General features: G+C 36.1%; 2 pseudogenes; one reads left to right on the top strand and one right to left on the bottom strand.

Annotated features, from left to right (window-relative positions):
• Positions 1–1358: 1358 nt before the first annotated feature.
• On the bottom strand, positions 1359–6716 carry LOC140511813 (olfactory receptor 5H17-like; annotated as a pseudogene).
• A 4149-nt stretch (positions 6717–10865) lies between these two features.
• Positions 10866–23594, top strand: LOC140512427 (guanine nucleotide exchange factor C9orf72 homolog pseudogene; annotated as a pseudogene).
• The last annotated feature ends 449 nt before the right edge of the window (positions 23595–24043 follow it).

Below are 24043 nucleotides of genomic sequence, written 5' to 3'. Positions count from 1 at the left end.
TGTATGACTACTTGTTTGAAATTAAATTCTTCTTTTCAGTGGAAGAGAGGAGGGTTATTAATGCTAATGCAAAATATTCCATCAAAGTTTCTTTTAAACACACATAAGATGACAGAAGAATCATAGACAAACAGGAAAGGTTTTACATCAACCTGTGCTATTTATTACATACTTTAAAAAAACAATGAATGTTCATGGTTTTACATATAATCCTGTCGTAATGTAAATATGGAAATGCTTTTTTGGTTTCTTACTTCTTTTTGACAAAATTATAAATAAATAAACAAATGAATGAAAATAAGCTACACCCTCGTTATCAAAAAATAGCTCAAAAACATACACAGAATACGTTTTAAGGCAACAGAAAACACTGACAATTTATCTGCAATATGAGGCACAATTTAGTTTCTTCTCCAAAGATTATTTTTTTAATCTTTGTGATTTTTGGTATCTTTCTCTTATCCTGGAATCCCTGAAGCTGGATGATACTATTTGTTATGATTAAATATCACCAAATGTAACTTTAATTTCTCTTCCATTTCCAGACAAAAGGCAATATTCCTAAATGTTAATATAAAATCCCACAACTTAAGGAGTATCTAGTGTTTTGTGGAACTTTTTATGAAGAATTCCACAGCAGGATTTAAGACAGCTTTCTTAAATGAAACTGGGACACTTCTAGATCAGGTGACTATCATCAAAAAGTGTGTCGATTATTTTTTCACTTCTAATTTTCTATTTATGAAATACTGCTTCTGTACCTAACCACTAGGCACAAGGTAGATTATCTCAGTTAATTTGCTTTGACATGTGAAATTACAAGGTAACACAATTCATTATGCAAATGTAAGTTATTGAATTTTAAAGGACAACAAAAAGCAAGTTCTTTTCATTATTGTTTCGATTCAGTTGTTTAACTTGATTTCAAATTAAAGGCGAATTCATGACTCTCCAGCAAAGTGATACAGAGGACCACTTCATATCCAACAGAATATCTCTGGTAGACAAATGTTCCTCATGTTGAGCCTATTAGAATCATAGCTGATGAAAGTCAAGTAGATGGTCCTGTTCTAGCCTTGTCAAAACTAGCATTCCTATTTCCAGCTTAAGTAATTATTAAAGAACTGTTCAAAATAGCTACCTTTTCAAATGAAAGGATAACTAACACAGTATTTCCTCTTTTGATTAATCTAGAAAATTGTATTTAAGATTATAATTAATTGCTACATTTGTGAATAGTGCAATATGATCATTAAAATCTTTGGAAGTGACAATATAAATTATTACATCAGACATGACTGAGATGACAAGCAAGTCATCTTAACATTGACAAATACAAATTCAAAGTATTACTTCATCATTTAGTGAATTGTTTACTAAAATGAGATAAGAGATCTCTCAGAATTTCACTTAGGAAGTCTTATTTGTTTTAATGGAGTTCTGAGGGCTTCTTTAACTTCCTTGTTTCTCAGGCTGTAGACAAAAGGATTTAACACAGGAATTATAGTATAGTATAGAACAAAGAATCCATCATATCTTGATTATCTGCTTGCAGTGATCGAGGGCACACATACATGAAGAGCAGAGAGACAAAGAATAAGGACACAGAAAACAGGTGAGCACCACAAGTGGAGAAGGCTTTGCTTCTTCCCTTTTGAGATTTCTTTTTCAGAATGGCAAAGAGGATACCAGTATAAGAGGTTAGGATACACAAAATGGTGAAGACTTGAATTGATCCAGAGAAGATAAAAACCATCAGAATATTAATAGAAGGATCAGTGCAGGAAATTTTATATAAAGGCATGATATCACAAAAAAAGTGTTGTATTTTGTTAGAGTGGCAGAAACGTAATCTAAATAAGAAACTCACGTGCAAGACAGAATGAAGAAAGCCAACTAGATATGATAAGATTGCTAACTGGCTGCATAACCTATTAGTCATCACCACTGGATAAAGCAAGGGATTACAGATGGCTACATATCTGTCATATGCCATTGCAGCTAGAATTAAGCATTCTGTGGTTACACTGATTGCAAAATATCCAAATTGTACCACGCATTCAGAAAAGGATATCACTTTGCTGTGAGTTATGAAGTCCAGCAACATCTTAGGGCTTACTGAAGTTGAAACACATGCATCAGTTAAAGCTAAATTGCCAAGGAAGAAGTACATAGGGGTGTGAAGGTGAGAGTTCATCCAGATAAGTAAATCAGTCCAATATTCCCCACCATGGTTGTGATGTAGATACTCAAGAAGACCAGGAAGAGGAGAAGCTGAAGCTCTGCATCATTTGTAAATCCCAAGAGAACAAATTCCATTACCAGTGTCTCGTTTTCTTCCATCATGTCTACACAGAATCTAAAAGCTAGATTAAAAAAAATACAAGTAATTGTCACAAAGAAAGATGAAAGGTAAACTTCTTAAAATGAAAATAAAATTTTTTCTCTGATTAGTTATTAAGTTACCTATTTAAAGATCTGATTTTTTTTAAATATGTATTAGGAATAACAAACTTTCTGAAACCTACTTATTTTTGAAAACTAGAAAAAATTAAATTAACACAGTTCTTTTATACAATGCACAAAGCAAGTTTTGTCCACCAATGTATAGAAGAGAAACAATGTAAATACCCTGAATAAATTATGTGCTATTTCTCTGTAATTTTAACCAAATTTAACAAATGTGTCTTTATTGAATTTGTACTGTATCTACTATGCTAAACACTAGGAATGCAAATCTAGTTGAAGGCATCTTTTTGGCCCCAACTGTGGGCTGCTGCTGGTACACCTTCACACACAGTGATGAGGGATATTCCTCAAGGAAAAGAGCCAGTACTACAACTCACTGTCACTGTTATATTACAAATACTGTTGTGTTTCTAACACAAAATACAAAAACACACAAAAATTTTATTAAAACTATTTAAAAGAGGTGTGTAATTTTCCTTCTCAAAAATTTTCAGAGTTCTCTCCATTTTACATGCTTCCATTTTTAGACCAAAAGAGGTAGACATTTATTTTAAGTAGTCATGTGAAAATATGCACTCTCAATTACTCCAAATGAGTCCCAAAAAAAAACCTGAATCCAATGTACTCTGCCTTGATCACTGCATTATTATAAATATCACTATTCAAAAAAAATAATAAATCCCTAGTTGAAACACTTAAAGTTTTAACAAATGTCATATTCCACCTCCTTGGTGTAGGACAGAAATTATTATTTCCCTTCTTATTCCTGGTGGGCACCAAAAGAGGTATTCCTTGTAGCCCTGGAGTAGGAGATAGAGCCAGCTTCCTTGGTGGTTTGAAAAGTAGAGACTAGGTCGGGACTACAATGGGTTAAAGGGTGAGCTCAGACAGTGAAGTCAAAAGAGAAAAGACCAAAGGCAAGGAGTGGGTTCCTGTCACCATGCATGGCTGCCTAGTCCAAATCATGAAGATCAAGTCCATGAAGGACATCTAACTTTTCTCTTTCTCTATCAGGGAGGCTGGGATCATTGACTTCTTCCTGGGGCCCTTCCTGAAGAATGCACTCCTTGAGATCATACCTGCTCAGAATAGACTAGATCTGCTCATCATAACACATTAAACCTTTTCTGGTCACTGAAAACTACCACAGGCCTGGGTATGAAGTATTACAAGAAACAGTTAAGTGGTACAGTGGATAGAAAGCTAGGCCTGTAGTCAGGAAGACCTGATTTCAAATGCAACCTCAGACACCTAAACGTGTGACTCACAATTTTTGTCTCAGTTTCCTTATCTATAAAAAGCACCTGCTTCCTAGGGGTGTTCTTGTTACAGGGGTGTTATTTCTAAATGCTTTGTAAGTAAACATTAAAATGCTAGCTAAAATTGTTATCATAAATCATCATCCACAGTGCTATCATCATAACCAAGCTGTTCATTATTCCTATGAGGCAAGGACACTGTGGAAGAGAACGACTAACTTCATATAGCGCCCTGTAAAGTAAATGGCTGTTAAGAATTGACCTTGATGAGCCAGATCCCTGTCCCTTGGGGAACCCACATTGTTTTGGCTTGATTGCCTCAAATGCTGTTGCTCACAGAGAAAATTAATGACTTTCCTTCTGTCAGAGACTTTACTGCCAGTCTGGGAAACTTTCCTAAAAGTGCCTTTGATGTTCTCTTACTAGCCCCTGGCCTGTGGGAAAAGACCACTTACTAAATCTCCCTTTGAGGAATTCACTGACTATCTTGTAAGAAAGGGCACTCTGCTCTCATTTAAAAGAACCTAGGCAACTGCTGTGACTAAAACACAAATATTTTTGTATGAGCAAAGAATAAAGTGAACTCTGCCTGATAAGAAGAAAAATTATTAGCCCCATTTTAACAGAATGCAGGGTATCCCAAGAGTTCCCTTTAAACTAAACTATGACTTTTGGAACACCCTGTGATTTATATGTGCATTGCACTTTAAGGTTTACAAAGCATCTTTTCACAACCTTTGAGATAAGTAGGGCAATTATTATTACACCCATATTACAGATGAGAATTCTGAGGCTCAATGAGTTATAGGGATCTGTCTGAGGTGGCATAGATATTGTAGAGCAGAACTAGACTTCAAAACTCTATGTTCTGTCTCAGTCACTGCACCACCATTCAGCAAGGTGAAGTACCTTGCATTAAGTCAATAGCTCATCATGCCACACAGGAATTCTTCTGCGGAAAAAAGAAATTACTCCATAATATGTATTTATTTCAGGCCAAGTAGCATCAATGAAACGTATCTTCACAAGCCATAAATTCCTTCCCATTAAGCAATACAATTTTCTTATCACATCCCAATTTTGTCATATTTGTGAAGCTCCAAACTAGACTCAATTATAAAATACAGAAGAGAAGGGGGGGAAAGCATTTTTAAACACTCACTATGTGCCTAGCAATACACTAAGTGCTTTATAATATTGTCACACTTGTTGCTCAGAAAAAGTCTGGAGATGGGCGTTATTATTATTTACATTTTATAGATGGAGACAACAGACATTAAGTATCTTGCCCAAGTAGTAAAACGTTTCTGAAGCTGAACTTGAACCAGCATCTTCCTAGGTATAAAACTAGAGCACAGTACCTGTGCAGAAGCACAAAGAAAAACAAGAAGGGGTTCAGAGTTCAATGGTGCTTCTGAGGGATGTGTTTTTGAATTCTAAAGATATGTTGCATATATACTATTTGACCTGAAATAAATGTCTGATAATTTTTCTTCTGAGAAAGTTTATGTGAACTACAAGTGTTTAATCTCTGTATTGCTTGGAAAGAAAAGAAGAGGACAATAGAAGAGAGAAGAGGAGAGGAGACAAGAGGAGAGGAGACGAGAGGACAGAAAGACAGTGAGGCAGGCAAGGAGGGATAGTAAAAGAGAAAAAATAAATGATATATAACATCAAAAAAACACTCAGAAGGATATGGGATAGGAATAAGTATTTTTTAGTTTCTACAAACCTGGCTGTGAAGAATGTAGGTAGCTGTGGCAGTGAAAGGGGTGATTTCGATTTAAATGATGCCACCACTATTACCTGCCTAAATGATCATGAGCAAGTCCCTTAAACCTCTGAGTCTTATTTCCTTGATCATAAAGTGGGCATAAAATTACCATATACTTCAAAGTAATATGGGCAAGATCAAATGAGATAAACCCTCTGTTTTGTCTTTGTTTTTGAGAGACACTCCTCTAAAATGCCTGCAAGTTACACCCCTGAATGATATTATCTCTTGGTGCTTGCCTGAGCAAGATGAATCTCAGTCCCAAAATGAATGCTGCCAGAGAAAGATTTCCCCACATCTGTATTTGGGTTCAGTAAATAGCAAAAGAAGACAATTCTGCTTCCAGAAAGGATTTTATCTGTGAAATAACTTACTTACGCATGTATTCAACCTTCAATCCCTGAACAACCTATACTTCACTGTTTGTTTTCTAGAATTCATTACTGAATTTTTGAAAGGGCTATAGATAAAAAAAAAACTGTTAAAAGTTCTTTCCTGAAGATTTTCAAGAATAATATTTCTTTGGAACTATATTAAAGAAGGAACATAAGAAAGAATGTACATCTTCTATTTGACAGAGGGACAAGTACTTCTGTCCATATTCTATGATTCTATGACATGAGAGAATTTTGTGTTTCTGTCTTAGGTTTCCAGAGGGATGACCAGAACAATTTTTTTAAGAGGAAAGAATAAGTCATTGGTTTCTATAGCTTTTAGAACTTATTCTTAATGTTTTAAGAAAAATTATTAACTATGAAAAAATTATTGGAAGTCATGAAATCATTCTTGTGCTCCATGTAATTTTTTTTTAATTTCCTACATGTATTAAAATTTAATATGCAAATGTTTCATGGAGACATGCTGTGAAATCACTTCCGTGGCTGAGTTGACCAAGCTAAGGGTTTGTCTTTTTATGCACAAAGCCTGACGATACCATGAGAGAAAAAGTGTTTTCCATTTGTTTCATTTTCTTTAAAAAGGCAGGGGGAGAAAAAGAGAGAGAGACTGAAACAGAGAGAGGAGAGGAGAGAGGAATAGAAAAATTACAATCGCTCTATACTCACTCAGCTGCTCTAAGATGATTCAAGAGGTAAAGTGCAGTTACTCTTCTTTCTGAAGATGCTCTTTGGTGGCTCTGTTTCAAAATCAAGTATTTATTTTTATTTTCTTCAAAACCAATAATCATCTTATGCAAAATGTATTAAGACTTTGGGGACTTAGTGTATATATGAGAAATATCTCAATAGTTCCCAAGATCTATCCTCAGATAGAAGAGAACTTACCTAATGAGACTTGATCAGAAATCCCATCAGACATAGCCAGGTGAAACAATTAAAATTGTACTGTACATCATAGGTCAGTTATAGGTGTTAATTTCCCTGAGAATTTTATGGTACTTAATTTTATAGTATTTAAAAAATACTCTATTGAGTGGATATTAATGAATACTAAGAAGAATATTAGGTGGTACTTGCCCTCAGGAGCTTATCATATGACGGTGAAGTTAATCTTACTACAATGTCTGTCTATGTGTCTGTGTTCATCCTTTATTTCCAAAAAAGAAAATAATATAAGATAAATGATGATATGAGTTGCACTTAACTTTGTTTTGAGTGAGAGAGGGCCGTGCAAGGTCACCAGCCTCAATTTCCTCTAATAAGTCTTCTGGATCCAGTGACCAGATATTCATCATGATGACTGGAGAAGATCCAGGATGCAATGAGATCTTCAGTACCTATTCAGGTACTCACTTAGAGTAAGGTAATGCCCATTCGTTGAATTCACACCTTTAAGAAGTAATCATGGAATGTCCCCTTTAATGAACAAAAGAAAAAAGAGGTAAATCAAGCTGGGAAGGAAAGAAGAATAGTTACTATTAATAATCACTCTGAAGCCAGGAGGGACCCAAAAAGAGCCATTAAGTGAAGTTTGGGTAGGGACCTATTGTGAAATGTATAAGATTCAGAGAGCACTGGGTTTAAGGTTTTAGCAAAGACAAGAAAGGAAGGAAGGAAGGAAGGAAGGAAGGAAGGAAGGAAGGAAGGAAGGAAGGAAGGAAGGAAGGAAGGGAGGGAGGGAGGGAGGGAGGAAGGAAGGAAGGAAGGAAGGAAGGAAGGAAGGAAGGAAGGAAGGAAGGAAGGAAGGAAGGAAGGAAGGAAGGAAGGAAGGAAGGGAGGGAGGGAGGGAGGGAGGGAGGAAGGAAGGGAGGAAGGAAGGGAGGGAGGGAGGAAGGAAGGAAGGAAGGAAGGAAGGAAGGAAGGAAGGAAGGAAGGAAGGAAGGAAGGAAGGAAGGAAGGAAGGAAGGAAGGAAGGAAGAAATCTGACTCATAAATCCAAAGTTAACTGGGTGCCCTCTGGCCATCCAAATTTACCTTCCTTTGGAGAGGAGAAGGAAGGGGGGAACAGAAGGGAATGGATGAGCTGAGTTAGCTAGCTGCGTTCCCAGTCAGGCAGCTCAGTATACTCACAGATCTCTGTAAATGGTACATCCTTGATAAAAGATTGTCAATGTACTGATTTGTCTAGGCCAACTCAGAGGAGATAGTTCAAAGAAAAAGATATTTATTTGAACACAGCAAAGCAAGTTGTAAGTAAGGGCCACTGTAGTGCAGAGATGGACTTTAATGTAAGCCAGAGTTATATCTTTGAGTCTGCTAGTTGGAGAAGTGGTAGAGGTGCTTGGTAAGCTTAAGTTCACCAGTTTCTGGTGAACAGTTTTCTGGATTTGGGTGGAAGAGGATTAACCTTCTTTTGGATTCTCAGTGTCCAGACCACAGAGACAGCTGAAGTTGCTATGCCTTTGGCTCATCAATTTTGTTTTGGTAAAGCAACAATCATTAAAACTACTTGATACTTACTAAGAAAGAGAGTGGTGGATCAGTGGAATAGGTTGGGGACACAAGACAGAGTAGCCAATGACAATAGTAATGTACTGGTTGATAAACACAAAGCCCCAAGTTTCTGAAATAAGAACTAATTATTTAATAAAAAATCCTGGGGAAACTGGAAAATAGTTTGGCAGAAACTAGGCATAGACCAACATCTTACACAGAATACAAAAATAAAGTCCAAATGGTTACAGAATTTAGTTATAAAGATTAATATTATAAGTAAGTTAGGAGAGGAAGAAATAGTTCACCTCTCAGAATTATGGAGAACAGAGGAATTTGTGACCAAACAAGAATTAGAAAAGAGTTTGAAAAAAAAGGGGGATAATTTTGATTACAGTAAATTGAAAACCTTTTGCATAAACAAAGCCAATGCAACAAAGACTATGAGGGAAGAAACAAATGGGAAATGATTTTTACAAGCAGTGTCTCTGATAAAGGCTTCATTTCTGAAATATACAGAGAACTGAATCAAATTTATAGGAATACAAGTCATGCTCCAATTGATAAATGGATGAAGGATGTGAACAAGAAGTTTTCAAAGCAAGAAATTAAAGGTGTCTATAGTCACATGAAACAATGCTCTAATTCATTATTGATCATAGAAATGCAAATTTAAACAACTCTTAGGGATCACAGAACATCTATTGAGTTGGCTAACATGACAAGACAGAAAAATTATAAATACTGGAGAAGATATGGAAAAATTGGATCACTGATTCATTGTGAGTGGAGCTGTGAAGTAATCTACATTCTGGAGAATAAGTTGAAACTATGTCCAAAGGGCTACAGAAATGTGCATTCCCTTTGACCCAGCAATACTGCATCTTGGCCTGTACGTTTTGTACACATACAAAAATATTTATAACAGCTGTTTTTGTGGTGGCCAAGAACTGGAAATTGAGGGGATGGCCATCAAACGGGGAACAGCTGAATAAGTTGTGGTATATGAATGCAAGGATATAATTATTCTGTAAGATATTGTGAGCATGTGGACTTCAGAAAAACCTGGAAAGACTTATACGAACTGAGGGTGAATGAAATGGGCAGAACCAGGTAAACATGGTACATAGTAACAGTAACATTATGTGATGACTGACATTGATAGCCTTAGCTCTTCTCAGCAATGCAAGGACCTAAAACAACTACAAAAGACTCATGACCGAAAAAGCTATCCACACCACAGAAAGAAATACGGAGTCTGAATGCAGGTCAAAGCTTTCTTTTTGTTTTGTTTTTTTGTTTTTTTTCTTTCTCTTGCTTCCTCCCATTTATTCTGATTCTTCTATGCAACATGACTATTGAGAAAACATGCTGAATAAGAGTATATAGAGAGAGCCTATGTCAGACTGCTCATGCAATGGCCCTTCGCCTTCTGTAGCCAACTTCCACTTCAACACTAATGGGTGTAGAATGGTGGAAAAGGGAACAGAAGGAATACAGATTTTAAAACACCTATAAGTATAAATTTAGTAGTTTGTACTCTATATGTGAAAATTGCTCCATTAGTCAACAAACAAATATACTCCTAGATGAACTGAAAATATTAATATTAATAATCTTTTGTTAAGGAAATTAGGGAATACAAAAAAATATAGCTAAAAATAAGTGTGGTCCAGAGTGCTTATGGTCTAGAATGAATAAAAGAGTTGACTTCATCAGGAATACATAAACTAACAAAATTCATCTTATGGGACATTGGATTATCTTGACTGATATTATAATGTCATGAATATCATCATGAAAATGGGATAAATATCTGGACCAATTTTTATTGCATTGGGTAAGGAAAAGAGGTATTCTCTGAAGAATTTGATGACATCTCCAAAATGAAGTCAACATATGCCTTAACCCATGATATCTTCAATATTATAATGGAGAGAAGGGGAATGATATATATGTACGTACATGTGTATGTATACACACACACACACACACACAAATATCTAATTGCGTATCTGGGGAAAGAAGTTTACCATTAAATCATTGATATAATAAAAGAAACCACAGGTTTGGGAATATGACTGAATTAAATTGAAAAAAAAGTTGTATTTATCTATTCCATATTTCTTTAAAAACAACAACCTGGGTATGGGGGCATTGTACAGGGATAGGATAGTAGGGAGATGCCAGGAAGTTGCCTGACCTCTCCCCGGTTTTTGTCAGAAATAATATTAAATTAAGCCACAAAAGGAATTCTGAGCGATAAAATCCACAAAAACATGGAGTGTAACAGTTTTCCAGCCCAAGATAACTTACAAGGACTTCAGGAAAGGTCTATCTCACTTGGGAAAAAGGGGAGTGGAGCTGAGAAGAGGTGGTGTCCAAGCAAACCAGTAAGACTGTCTGAGCCACAGCAACTGAGGCCCCACAGTCCTGACATAGCAAGCCATTGGCACAGCAGGCCCTTTGTAAGGCCTCTAGCCCCAACACAGCAGGCAAACTATCAGCCCCAGAATTTAGGGCACGGAGGGCATGACTAGGCCAGGCCACACTAGTGCAGTGTCACTGGCCCCAGAAGCCCTTGCACAGAAATCCAGTATGTTGAACCCATATCCTCAATGTAAGAAACTTGAGACAGTGCATCCTGTACCCCAGTAGCAGAACTGAACTTTGAGAAATGATGAAAATACGAAAAAAAAAAGAGCCCTGACCATAAAAACTACTATGGTAAAAGGGAAGATGAAAATACAAACTCAGATCCTGATTTACCCATTGCGTAAAGGTGTGAAAGCCTATGTAAATGAGCACCTAATTGGCTCTGTGTCAAGGCTCTCTGTGACAACTGAGCATTGGACTAGAGTCCAAAGGAGTATAACATCATTGTTTGATAAGGCAAAATGTCTGTGTTCCTTTAGACCTGGGAGGAAAGCTGGGAATCCAAGGAGAAAAAAGAAAGGAAGACGTAGTCATATAGGCCAATAAATGTACCGGGAAGATCTCATATTCTATTAATGATTTGATCAACAGCTTGGAAAAGGAGGCACAAAAATTCACTGAGCAAAACAGTTCCTTAGAAACTACAATTAGCTAAATGGGAAAGAAAATCCACTGAATAAAACAACTTCTTTTGAAGTATTGCCCAAAAATTGCCCAAATGAAAAAGTAGGTACAAAATCTAACTGAAGAAAATAATTCCTTAAATATTGGAATTTGAAAACTGGAAAATAATTACTCTGAGACATAATGAATCTGCTAAACAAAACCAAAAATATTTGAAAATAGACAAAAATGAAAAGTATTTCATTGCAAAAACAACTGACCAGGAAAATACATCCAGGAGAGATAATTGAAAAATTATTGGACTAACCTAAAGCCATGATCAAAAGAAGGGACTGAACAGCATTTTTGAAGAAATTAAGAAAAACTGCCCTGGTTATTCTAGAACCAGAGGATAACATATTCAAAAAAATAATCCACCCATCACACCCTGAAAGGGACTCTGAAAGGAAAACTCCAAGGAATATTGTAGCCAACTTTCAGAACTATCAGATCAAGGAGAAAATACCACAAACAGCTAGAAAGAAACAATTCACATATCTAGGAGCCACAGTCAGCATTATACAGGACATAGCACCTTCTATATTAAAGGATCAAAGGGCTTGAAATATGATGTTCTGGAAGGCAAAGGACCTTGGATTACAACCAAGAATCAACTACCCAGGAAAACTGAGCATAATATTCAAGGGGAAAAGATGGACATTCAATGAAATAGGTACTTGCAAACTTCCCTGATGGAAATGCCAGAGGTGAACATTAAATTTTATCTTCAAATACATGACTCAAGAGAAGCATAAAAAAGTAAACAGAAAAGAAGAAAAGAAATCAAAATATCAGTATCGAAAATGAACAGGATGAATTCAGTACCAATATAAAGAAAATGAAAACAATAACTAGGAACTACTTTACCCAACTATATACAAGATAAATCTGACAATGTATGTAAAATGGATGAATATCTACAAAAATAAAAACTGCCCAAATTAACAGAAGAGGAAATAAAACACTTGACCGCATTTTAGAGGATGTTATTGAACAAGGCATCTCTAAATTTCCTTAGAAAAAATCTCCATGGCTAGATGAATTTTCAAGTGAATTCTACCATACAATCAGAGAGCAATTAATTACAATGCCATATAAACTACTTGGAAAAAGAGAGTGGAAAGCAGTCCTATCAAATTTCTTTTTTAACACAGTATTGTGTTCATACCCAAACCAGGAAAAGCCAAAACAGAGAAAGGAAATTATAGGCCAATCTCCCTAATGAATATTGATGTAAAAAATCAAAATAAAATATTAGCAAAGAGATTACTGCAATTAATCAACAGGATAATACACTATGAGCAGATGAGATTTACACCAGAAATTGCAGAGCTATTTCAATATTGTGAACACTATTAGCATAATTTACCATATCAGTAATAAAAACCAACAGAAATCATGATTATGTCAAAAGATGCACAAAAAGCTACTGACAAAATGAAGTACATTGTCCTCATAAAACATCAGAAAGCACAGGAATAAATGGAGTTTTCCTTAAAATAATAAGTAGCATTTGTCTAAAACAATGAGTAAGCATTATCTGTAATGGAGTAAAGCTGGAAACCTTCCGAGTAATATCATGGGTGAAACAAGGATGCTCACTATTAACACCTTTATACATTGTTATAGTAAAAATATTAATTTTACCAATAAAAGAAGAAAAAGAAATGGAAGGAATTTGAATGATGGTTGTTGTCCTTGGTCTTTGCAGAGGACCAAAATGACATCACCATTGTAAAGTGAAATTTCAGTGTGTCTGACTGTGGCTAATCAAACCAATACAAGCTCGATTGCTCTACCACAGGTTGGGCACAGATAGTCCATGTGAATATTTGGGGTGGATATCCCAATTGCACATTCTGCATTTACTTTATGCTGTCTCAATTCTGCTTTGCTCAAAGAGCACAGCATCCTTTCTCATGTGGCATGCTATGCTGAGCAGTCCTGTGCCAGTGTCTCCCATGTTGCAGTGAAATCCAAAGTTCTTGAGAGAGACCTTGAGAGTGTCCTTATGTCGTTTCTTCTGGCCCCCATGCAAGTTCTCCATAAAATAGTCTTTTTGGCAAGCAGACATTTGACATTCGAACAACATGGCCAGCCCATCAGAGTTGCACTCTCTTAAGCATAGTTTGAATACTTGGCAGTTCAACTTGAGCAAGGACTTCAGTGCCTTGTACCTTATGATGCCAGGTGATCCTCAGAATATTCCTAAGACACTTCAAGTGGAAGCAATTCAGTTTCCTAGCATGAGTAGGACAGAGGTCTGCACACCGTGTTTGTGGATCTGACCAAGGCCTTTGATACTGTTTGTCATGATGGTTTATGGAAAATTATGTCAAAATTTGGTTGTCCAGAGAAGTTCATCAATGTTGTATATCAATTTCATAATGGTATGTTTTCCTGGGTTCTGGATAATGGACAAAGCTCTCGTGCCTTCCCAGTTACCTGTAGAGTGAAACAAGGAACGTGAATAGGCAATGAGGAAATACACTATTACTCTCTGATGATATGAAGGTATAAGTATAGAATTCTAGAGAACCAACTTAAAAACAATGTGAAAAAATAAACAACTTCAACAAAGTTGCAGGATGTAGAGGAAACTCACAGAAATCATCAGCCTTTGCGTGTATTACCAACAAAGCCCTGCAACAAGAAATAGGAAGACAAAAATATTTGGGAGTGTACTTGCCCAGAAAAACCCAGTAACTATATGTACACAATTACAAAAATTTTTCACACGAATAAAGTCACATCAAAACAAGTGGAAAAATGTCAGTAACTCATGGTTGGCTAACCGAGTATAATGAAAATGACAATACCAAAATAATCTAAATGAAAATACAGAAGACATCAGAATTCATATTAGAAACAACAGATAGTTTTACTACAAGGGAAGTAATTTGGAAACATATTTCACTCAATAAAGAGATGGTGGACTACACATGGAGATGGTTACAAATGCTGTCAGTCACACCATTCATGTTTGTTTTCAAAAATGTTTTTGCTATGTTATAACTGAAAGTTATGTAACAGGAGTGAGTTATTGGGAAGTAACAGAGGTAGATGAAATAAAAACTGATCAATGAAACATTTTTAGAGTATAATCATATTTAACAGTAGAATTCTTGACTTGATAGTGATTAAGAAAAGCAAAATGTTTCATTTGAGCCTTCATAGCACACATATTTTTATCATTTTTATGCTAGCCATTTGATAATATCCAGGTTTTAATCAGAATCGAATTAGCTTGACAAAATTCCTTTCTTCAGGATAGATTTCTGGTCTTATTACTTACTTAACTAGTGGCTGGAACTGATGTCAGAGCATACAGTATGCAAATCTACATAGAGCCTGCTCAATTCAAAGGTACCTAGTAAGGTACTATGCTGATATAACATACAGTTAAAACTTCACACAATATTTATTCATCCCTTTGTACATTCAGGACTATTTCTATCTGGTACAATCAAGTCTCCTTTGTAAGATTTGGAGATTTCATTAACTTAAACAGGAACAATTTTCAGCTTCACTTGAGGAATCTTCTTTTTTTTATTATTATTTTTCTCAGGGTATCAAGAAACTCTTTGTTTCTCAGGCTGTAGATAAATGGGCTTACAAGAGGAATCATGACTGTGTAAAACAAGGAATACATTATGTCCTGATTGTTGGCAGGACCAGACCCAGGAAACATATACATAAAGAAAAGTATGCCAGAGAATAAAGAAACAGAGAACAGATGTACACTATAGGTGGAGAATGCTTTACTCCTGCCTGTGTAGACTTAATTGTCAGGATGGCAAGGAGGACATATGTGTATGAGACAAAGATTGTCATAGAGTGAAGGATTGTACAGAGATAGAGAAAATGAAAATCACTATGGAAACAATAGATTTCCATCTATTGTTACAGGAACCATACATTGGTACAGGAAATTTTAAACAATGGCAAAATTTCACAATAGAAATTATACATTATATTTGTTCTACAGAAAGTTAATCTAAATAATAAACCCATATGAATCATGAGATGAAGAAAGCCAAGTGCATAGGACACAATCACCAGCTGCTTGCACAGTCTATTGGACATCCTAACTGGATAAAGGAGAGTGTTGCCTAAGGCTGTATATTGATCATATGCCATCGCTGTCAACAGGTAGCATTCTGCAGTTGCACTGACACAAAAAAAGTAATATTATGCCATGTATTCCAAAAGGGACATAATATTATTCTTAACTAAGAAATTCAGAGGGGGTGGAGCCAAGATGATGGAGTGAGAGCAATGATTCACTTAAGCTCTTAGACAAACTCTTTCAGATACTTCTAAAAAGAGAGTCTGACCAAATTTTGGAGGTGCAGAATCCAATAGGAGACAGACTGTGGCAGATTCGCTGCCCAGGGCAGACTGGAAAGTCAACGGGAAGGATCTTTTCCACAGGGGTGAGCCCACAGCGAAGCACATCCAGTGCAGTGGAGTGGGAGTGCCCTGGGGAGACCTCAGACAGCAGAAGGCAGAACCAGCAGAATGGCAGCCTGGGATGAGAGACCAGCAGAGCTGAGCAAGTGACACCTGATGAGCCCCAGATATCAGCTGCAGCAGCTCCTGAGACTTTCAGTCCACAGATTAAACACCTGTAAGTCACATACCTGAACTTCTGGGAGCTGGGATGGCAGAGTGATCAGTAAATGATCTCTCCTCCCCCACTGATGACTTCGAAAGAACCATAAAATGGTTCCCCAGAAAAATCCTGGATCAGTGGGAACAGCAGAGGGGGCAAATAGTCTCGTAACACCTGAGGCTTTGAAAATAGCTAAAGAGGATTCCTCCTACAGTGGCAGAGGCAAACCTGAAGAGGGGCCCCAGGGTGGTGGAAACTTGCATTAGGACCCAGGCAAGCCTCAGCTCTAGGAGAGGAGCCCCAGGAAAGGTGGAAACTCACACTAGGATCTAGGCATGCTTCAGCACTCCAGGAGAAATGAGAAGACAATAGGGCAGCTGGGATCACTTCCCCTGAGCTTGCCTTTGCCTCAGCTCAGCTGAGGAGATCTCCCGTGACCAGACCTCACCCCCACCCACCCACACACACAGTTAACAAGGTAACCCCAGGGCTGATCTGGGAAACACAAAACAAAAAGTTAAAAAGACTCTTGCTCTTAGCTTTTTTACACAAGTCAGATCAACACCAAGTTCTGCAGGTTGTAACTGAAAGAACCAGAAGCCACAACACACAATCACTATCATGGACAAGAAAAAGCAAACCAAGCGCAAAAAAACCATAAAATCTTTCTATGGGGACAAAGACCAAAACACAAATACCAAAGAGGTCAGTAGCGAGACTGTACTTCCATCTGAAACTTCAGAAGGCACTATTGACTACTCGCATACAAAAACAGCTCTCCTGGAACAGCTGAAGAAGGAAATAGAAGAAAAACTAGATAATGATTTTAAAAGTATGAAAAAAAAACATTCACTGATGAGCATCTATTTAAAAAGTAAAATGGAACAAATGGAAAAGGAAGTACAAAAATAAACTGGAGAAAATAACTCCTTAAAGAAACAATTGGACAGATGGAAAAGGAAACAGAAAAATTAACTGGAGAAAATAACTCCTTAAAAAGAAAAATTGGACAGATGGAAAAGGAGATGCAGAAGTTAATTGAAGAAAACAATTTGATAAAGATTAGAACTGGGCAAGTAGAAACTAATGACTCTATGAGACAGCAAGAATTAGTCAAGCAAAATCTAAAGAATGAAAAGATTGAAGAAAATGTAAAATATCTCGTTGGAAAAACAACTGACCTGGAAAAGAGATCCAGGAGAGAAAATTTAAGAATTATTGGCCTGCCAGAAAGACACCATGAAAAAAATAGTCTAGACAATATCTTCCAGGAAATCATCAAGGAAAATTGACCAGAAGTGCTAGATCCAGAGGGCCAAACAGGCATCAAAAGAATCCACCATTCACCTCCTGAAAGAGATCCCAAACTCAAAACCCCAAGATATATTGTTGCCAAATTCCAGAACTATCAAGTGAAGGAGAAAATACTACAGGTAGCCAGAAAGAAACCATTCAAATATCGTGGAGCTACAGTCAGGATCACACAGGACCCTGCAGCTTCTACATTAAAAGACTGAAGGAATTGGATTATGATATTCTGTAAGGCAAAGGAGCTGGGACTACAACCAAGGATCAACTACCCAGCAAAGTTCAGCATAATATTTCAGGCAAGGAGGTGGTCATTTAACAAAGTTAGGGATTTCCAGACTTCCCTGACGAAAACTCCAAAACTTAATAGAAAATTCGATCTTCAAATGCAGGTCTCAAGAGAGGTATAAAAAGGTAAACAGGGGGGAAAAAAACAAAAAACTTCTTACTCAATTTGGGCAAACGGTTTACCTCCCTATAAGGGAAGATAATACCTGTTAATATTGAGAACTGTACATCTATTATGAAATATAAAAGGGATATACATAGAGGGAATAGGTATAAAGTAAATGATGTCATGTTGAAAATATGATTTAAGCATGAGAAGGGATTCTAACAGGAGGTGTGAAAAGGAAGAAAGAGAAAATTGTAAATTACATCACAGGAAGAACAAAATAATACTAGAAGGAAATAAGGGAGGGAGATGAGCACTGTTTGTGAGGTACTTTCATCTGATTTGGTTCAAGGAGGGAACAATAAACTTAAGTACATAATTCCAACTAGCTCTCTAGGCAGTAGGAGGGAAAGGGGGAAGAAGGGGGAGGGAAAACCAAAAGGGAGGGAAGAAGCAGTAAGAGTAAAGGAGAGTAAAACGGAGGGTGGCTAAAAGAAGGAAAGGAAGACTGTAGAAGGTAGTGAAAAGTGAAAACTATTGAGGAGGGGAAGGGAAATGGGAGAGGTAAAAGCAGAAATGGTGGAAAAGAGGATGGAGGGAAATACACAGATTGTAATCATAACTGCGAAAGTGAATGGAATGAACTCTCCCATAAAACGGAGACAGATAGCAGAATGGATTAAAAGCCATAACCCAACAATATGCTGTTTGCAAGAAACACATCTGAAATGGGGGGATATACACAGGGTAAAGGTCAAAGGTTGGAGTAGATTATATCATGCTTCAGGTGATTCAAGAAAAGCAGAAGTAGCAATCCTAATCTCAGACATAGAAAAAGCAGAAATAGATCTAATCAAAAGAGATAAGGAAGAAAACCATATACTGCTAAAAGGCACCATAGACAATGAAGCAATATCATAACTAAACATGTATACTCCAAGTGTTATAGCATCCAAATTCTTACAGGATAGTTTGGGGGAGTTGAAGGAGTAAATTGACAGCAAAACTATATTACTGGGGGATCTCAACCTCCCGCTCTCTGAACTTGATAAATCTAACCTCAAAATAAACAAGAAAGAGGTTAAGGAGGTAAATGAAACTGTGGATAAGGTAGATAGGATAGATCTCCGTAGCGAAATTTGAAAGGGAATAGAAGGGAATATACCTTTTTCTCAGCAGTACATGGCACATATACAAAAATTGACCATGTACGAGGACATGAAAACCTCACAATCCAGTGCAGAAAGACAGAGATAATCAATGTATCCTTCTCAGATCATAATGCAATAAAAATTGTGTGTAATAAAAGACCATGGAAAGATAAATCAGAAATCAAATGGAAAATAAATAATCTAATCTTAAAGAATGAGTGGGTTAAAGAAGAAGTCGTAGAAACAATCAACAACCTCATTCAAGAGAATGACAATAATGAGACAACCTAAAAAAATCTTATGGGATACTGCAAAAACAGTTCTTAGGGGAAGTTTTATGTCTTTGAATGCCTACATAAATAAAATAGAGAAAGAGAAAACCAATAACTTGGACATGCAACTGAAAAAGCTAGAAAAAGAACAAATTGAAAATCCCCAAGTAAATACCAAACTAGAAATACTGAAAACCAAAGGTGAAATTAATAATATTGAAATGAAGAAAACTATTGAATTAATAAATGAAACCAATAGTTGGTTTTATGAGAAAAGTAATAAAGTTGATAAAACTTTGGTCAATTTGATTTTAAAAAAAAGAAAGAAGAAAATCAAATTACTAATACCAAAAATGAAAGAGGTGAACTCCCCTCCAATGAGGAGGAAATGAAAACAATAATTAGAAAATTTTTTGCCCAAATTTATGCCCACAAGTTCGACAATCTAAATGAGATGGATGAGTATTTTAAAAAATACAAATGCCCAGATTAACAGAAGAGAAAGTTGAATACTTAAACAACTCCATCTCAGAAAAAGAAATTGAACAAGCCATCAATGAACTCCCTAGGATAAAATCTCTGGGGCCAGATGGATTTACAAGTGAATTCTTTCAAACATTTAAAGAACAGCTAATTCCAATACTATATAGACTATTTTTGAAAATTGGGGGAGGAGTCCTCTCAAATTCTTTTCATGATACAAATATGGGTTTGATAGCTAAACCAGGAAGAGACAAAAGAGAAAGAAATTTATAGACCAATTTCTCTATTGAATAAAGATGCAAAAATTTTAAATAAGATTTTAGCAAAACGAATACAGCATCTTATCACGAGAATAATACACTATGATCAGGTGGGATTCATACCAGGAATATAGGGCTGATTCAGTATTCAGAAAACTATTAGCATTATTCATCATATCAACAACAAAACTAAAAAAAACCACATGATTATCTCAATAGATGCAGAAAAACCTTTTGACAAAATACAACATCCATACCTATTAAAAACACGGGAGAACATAGAAATAAAGGGAACTTTCCATAAAATAATAAGCAGTATCTACCTAAAACCTTTAGCAAGCATTATATACAATGGAGACAAGCTAGATGCATTTCCAATAAGATCAGTGGTGAAACAAGAAGGTCCATTATCACCACTATTATTCAATATGGAACTAGAAATGTTAATTGTAGCAAGTAGACAAGCTAAAGCAATTGAAGGAATAAGAATAGGCAAGGAAGAAACTAAGCTATCACTCTTTGCAGATGATATAATGATATACTAAGAGAATCCCAGAGAATCAAGTGAAAAGCTACTTGAAATTATAAACAACTTTGGCAAAGTTCAGGTTACAAAATAAACCCGCACAAATCTTCTACATTCGGATATATTAATAACAAAGTCCCACAGCAAGAGATAGAAAGAGAAATTTCATTTAATGCTAGGATAGACACTATAAAATATTTGGGAGTTTACCTGCCAAAACAAACCCAGGGACTATATGAATGCAATTACAAGACCCTTTTTGCACAAATAAAGTCAGATCCAAATAAGTGGAAAAACATCCGTTGCTCATGGGTAGGCCGAGCCAATATAAGAAAAATGAGAATTACACCTAAATTAATTTACTTATTTATTGCCATACCAATTAAACTATCAGATAATTATTTTCTAGAGCTGAATAAAATAATATCAAAATTCATCTGGGAGAACAAAAAGTCCAGAATATCAAAGGGACGAATGAAAATAAATGCTAGAGCAGGTGGCCTAGCACCACCAGATCTGAAATTGTATTGTAAAGCAGCAATCATCAAGATCACTTGGTACTGGCTAAGAAACAGAAGTGTAGACAAGTGGAATATGCTAGGTATTCAAAACACAGTAGGCAATGAATATAGCAATGTCTGTTTGACAAACCCAAGGACCCCAGCTTCTGGGATAAGAACTCTCTGTTCGACAAAAATTGCTGGGAAAACTGGATAACAGTGTGGTGGAAACTAGACATAGATGCATCCATGACACCCTACACAAGAATGAAGTCCAAATGTTTACACGATCTAAGTATAAAGATTAATACCATGGACAAACTGGATGAGCAAGGAATAGTGTATTTATCAAATTTATGGAGAAGGAAAAAAATTTTGAATAAAGAATGGACAGAAAACATTATGAAGTGCAATATGGATCATTTTGATTACATTAAATTGAAAAGTTTTTGCACAATCAAACCCAATACAACCAAAATTAGGAGGAATGTAGTATATTGGGAAAGAATTTTTACAGCTAATCTCAGGGATAAAGGTCTCATTTCTAGAACATATAAAGAACTGAGTCAAATGTACAAGAATTCAAGTCATTCCCCAATTGACAAATGGCCAAAGGATATGAACAGGCAATTTGCAGAGAAGAAATTTAAAATATCTATAATCATATGAAAAAATGCTCTACATCACTTTTGATTAGAGAGATTTAAATCAAAACAATTCTGAGGTACTACATCACAACTATTAGAATGGCGAACATGACAGAACAGGAAAATGATAAATGTTGGAGAGGATGTGGGAGAGTTGAAACACTAATTCATTGTTGGTGGAGCTGCGAGCTCATGCAACCATGCTGGAGAGTGGTTTAGAACTATACCCAAAGGATTACAAAAATGTGCATACCCTTTCACCCAGAAACATCACTTCTAGGACTGTATTCCCAAGAGATCATAAAAATGGGAAAAGGTCCCACATGTACGAAAATATTTATAGCAGCATTCTTTGAAGTGGCCAAAAACTGGAAATCAAGGGGATGCCCATTAAGTGGGGAATGGCTGAGTAAATTATGGTATATGAACGTAATGGAATAGTATTGCTCCATAAGAAATGATGAGCAAGAAGACTTCAGAGAGGCCTGGAAATACTTATATGATCTGATGGTAAGTGAAAGGAGCAGAACCAGGGGAACTTTCTGCACAGCAATGACTACAGTGTGCAAGAATTTTTTCTGGTAGACTTGGATCTTCATAGCAATGCAAGGACGTAAAAACAAATTCCCAATGGTCTTCTAAGGCAAAATGCCTTCCACATTCAGAGAAAGAACTATGGAATTCAATCACAGAATGTAGCAAATAATTTGTGTGTGTGTGTGTGTGTGCGTTTGTATCTCTTTGTGTGTTATGTTTGGTTTTTTATAAGATTTCTCCCATTTATTTTAGTTCTTCGACACAGCACGACTTTAGTGAAAGTGTATTCAATAGGAATGTATGTGTAGATCCTATAAAGAATTGTATGCCTTCATGGGGAGGGAGGGAAGTGGGGGGGGGGGGTAGGTAGGGTGAAAAAATCAAAGTTTTATGGTGGTGATTATAGAACATTAAAAATAAATAAAATTAAAATATAAATTCACCAACATCTTAGGGTCACTGAAGAGGAAGTCAAGGCATCTTCAAAAGCTAGGCTGCTGAGAAATATGTACATAGGTATGTGAAAGAGAGAGTCCATCCAAACAAGTAGAGCCAGCTCAATATTTTCTATCATGGTTGTAATGTAGATCACTAGGAACAATAAGAAAAGAGGAATCTGAAGCTCAGAGCGATCTGCAAGTCCTATAAGAAAAAACTCTGTTCCCAGAGTTACATTTTTTTCCATCATGATTTTATTGTGTATGTTCACTGAAAGGAGAGAGAAAGAAAAGAGAAAAAAAGAAGACATTCACCAAAGTACTCTGTGAAATAAGTGCTCCAGACTTTGTAGGAATGAGTCTTCATTTAAGTATGAATCCAGATTATTTGTACAAGGCCTTCTCAAGGATTAAGCTGGAAGTTTTGTACTGCCCTTCCAACAAGTCATGTATGCCCTGTATCCCATTACACACATAGATGTGAAAGTTAATACAGTGAAACACTTGCCACACTGTCACAAACATATTTATAATGAGCATCGTTACATGAGATCAAAGTGGACTGCATTTTAGAGAGCCACTTCAGAAGAAGATGTGGCTCAGGACATGATTATCTGTACAGATGAAAGCTTCACTCCTGATTTGAATGTTTTTCAAGATATCCTTCACAGAGACACACTAGTAAAAGCCTTCTTGGATCAAGTCTTTCATTTGAAACTGGTTTGTCTCTGAGAAGTATTTTTCTTGTACATTTCTGCTAGTCCATCATAGAAAAGCCTTAATTCCAATAAAATACATAGAGGATGTTTTCAGAAGGGAAAAATGCCATTTAAATCTCTCTGAAACTTGAAGATAGATCTTGATTTAACAGTGGAGGGTGATCTTAACACAATAATGGCCTTAGCTGAGAAAATCAAATGAGGATTGTGTTCCTTTATCTTTGGAAGACCTTTCTACATTAGTGTACAAGAATGCAATGTGCTAATAATATTTTTAAAGTGTTATCTTTTAAAAAATATTTCATCATACTAATGAGTACTGCTCAAAAAATTAATGTTATGAAAAACATCATTTTTTTTGGTCATGCATCCAAAGTTCTGCTCTGCACTTTGAGCTAAAAGTTATTATACTGCAGTCTTTACGAGGTAAAGTATTTTATAATTACTTTAACAGGTACATCATTACAAATGGATACCTTTCTGACATGTACTTTTTTGGAATAGCCTATAGAAAAATATTAGACTATTCCCTTAGTTTAACTCCTTCTACACCGCCATTGTACTAAAACCATACTATCTCTCTGAAAATAGCTCCATTTTTATAAATTGTTCTTATCCTTTGAGCATTAGTCCATAGGAAAAATGAGTCCAACCCTTATCAATTTGCTTTTTTTTAAATAGTCTTTGTATGTGTGAATGGATTGTGTTCTCCATGAATGGAAAGGTTGTCCATATCAATAAGATCTCAGCTTTCAAGCAAAA

The sequence above is a fragment of the Notamacropus eugenii genome, chromosome 6, assembly GCF_028372415.1.
Source record: "Notamacropus eugenii isolate mMacEug1 chromosome 6, mMacEug1.pri_v2, whole genome shotgun sequence".
NCBI lineage: Eukaryota > Metazoa > Chordata > Mammalia > Diprotodontia > Macropodidae > Notamacropus > Notamacropus eugenii.
This window is presented reverse-complemented; position numbering and strand designations above follow the sequence as displayed.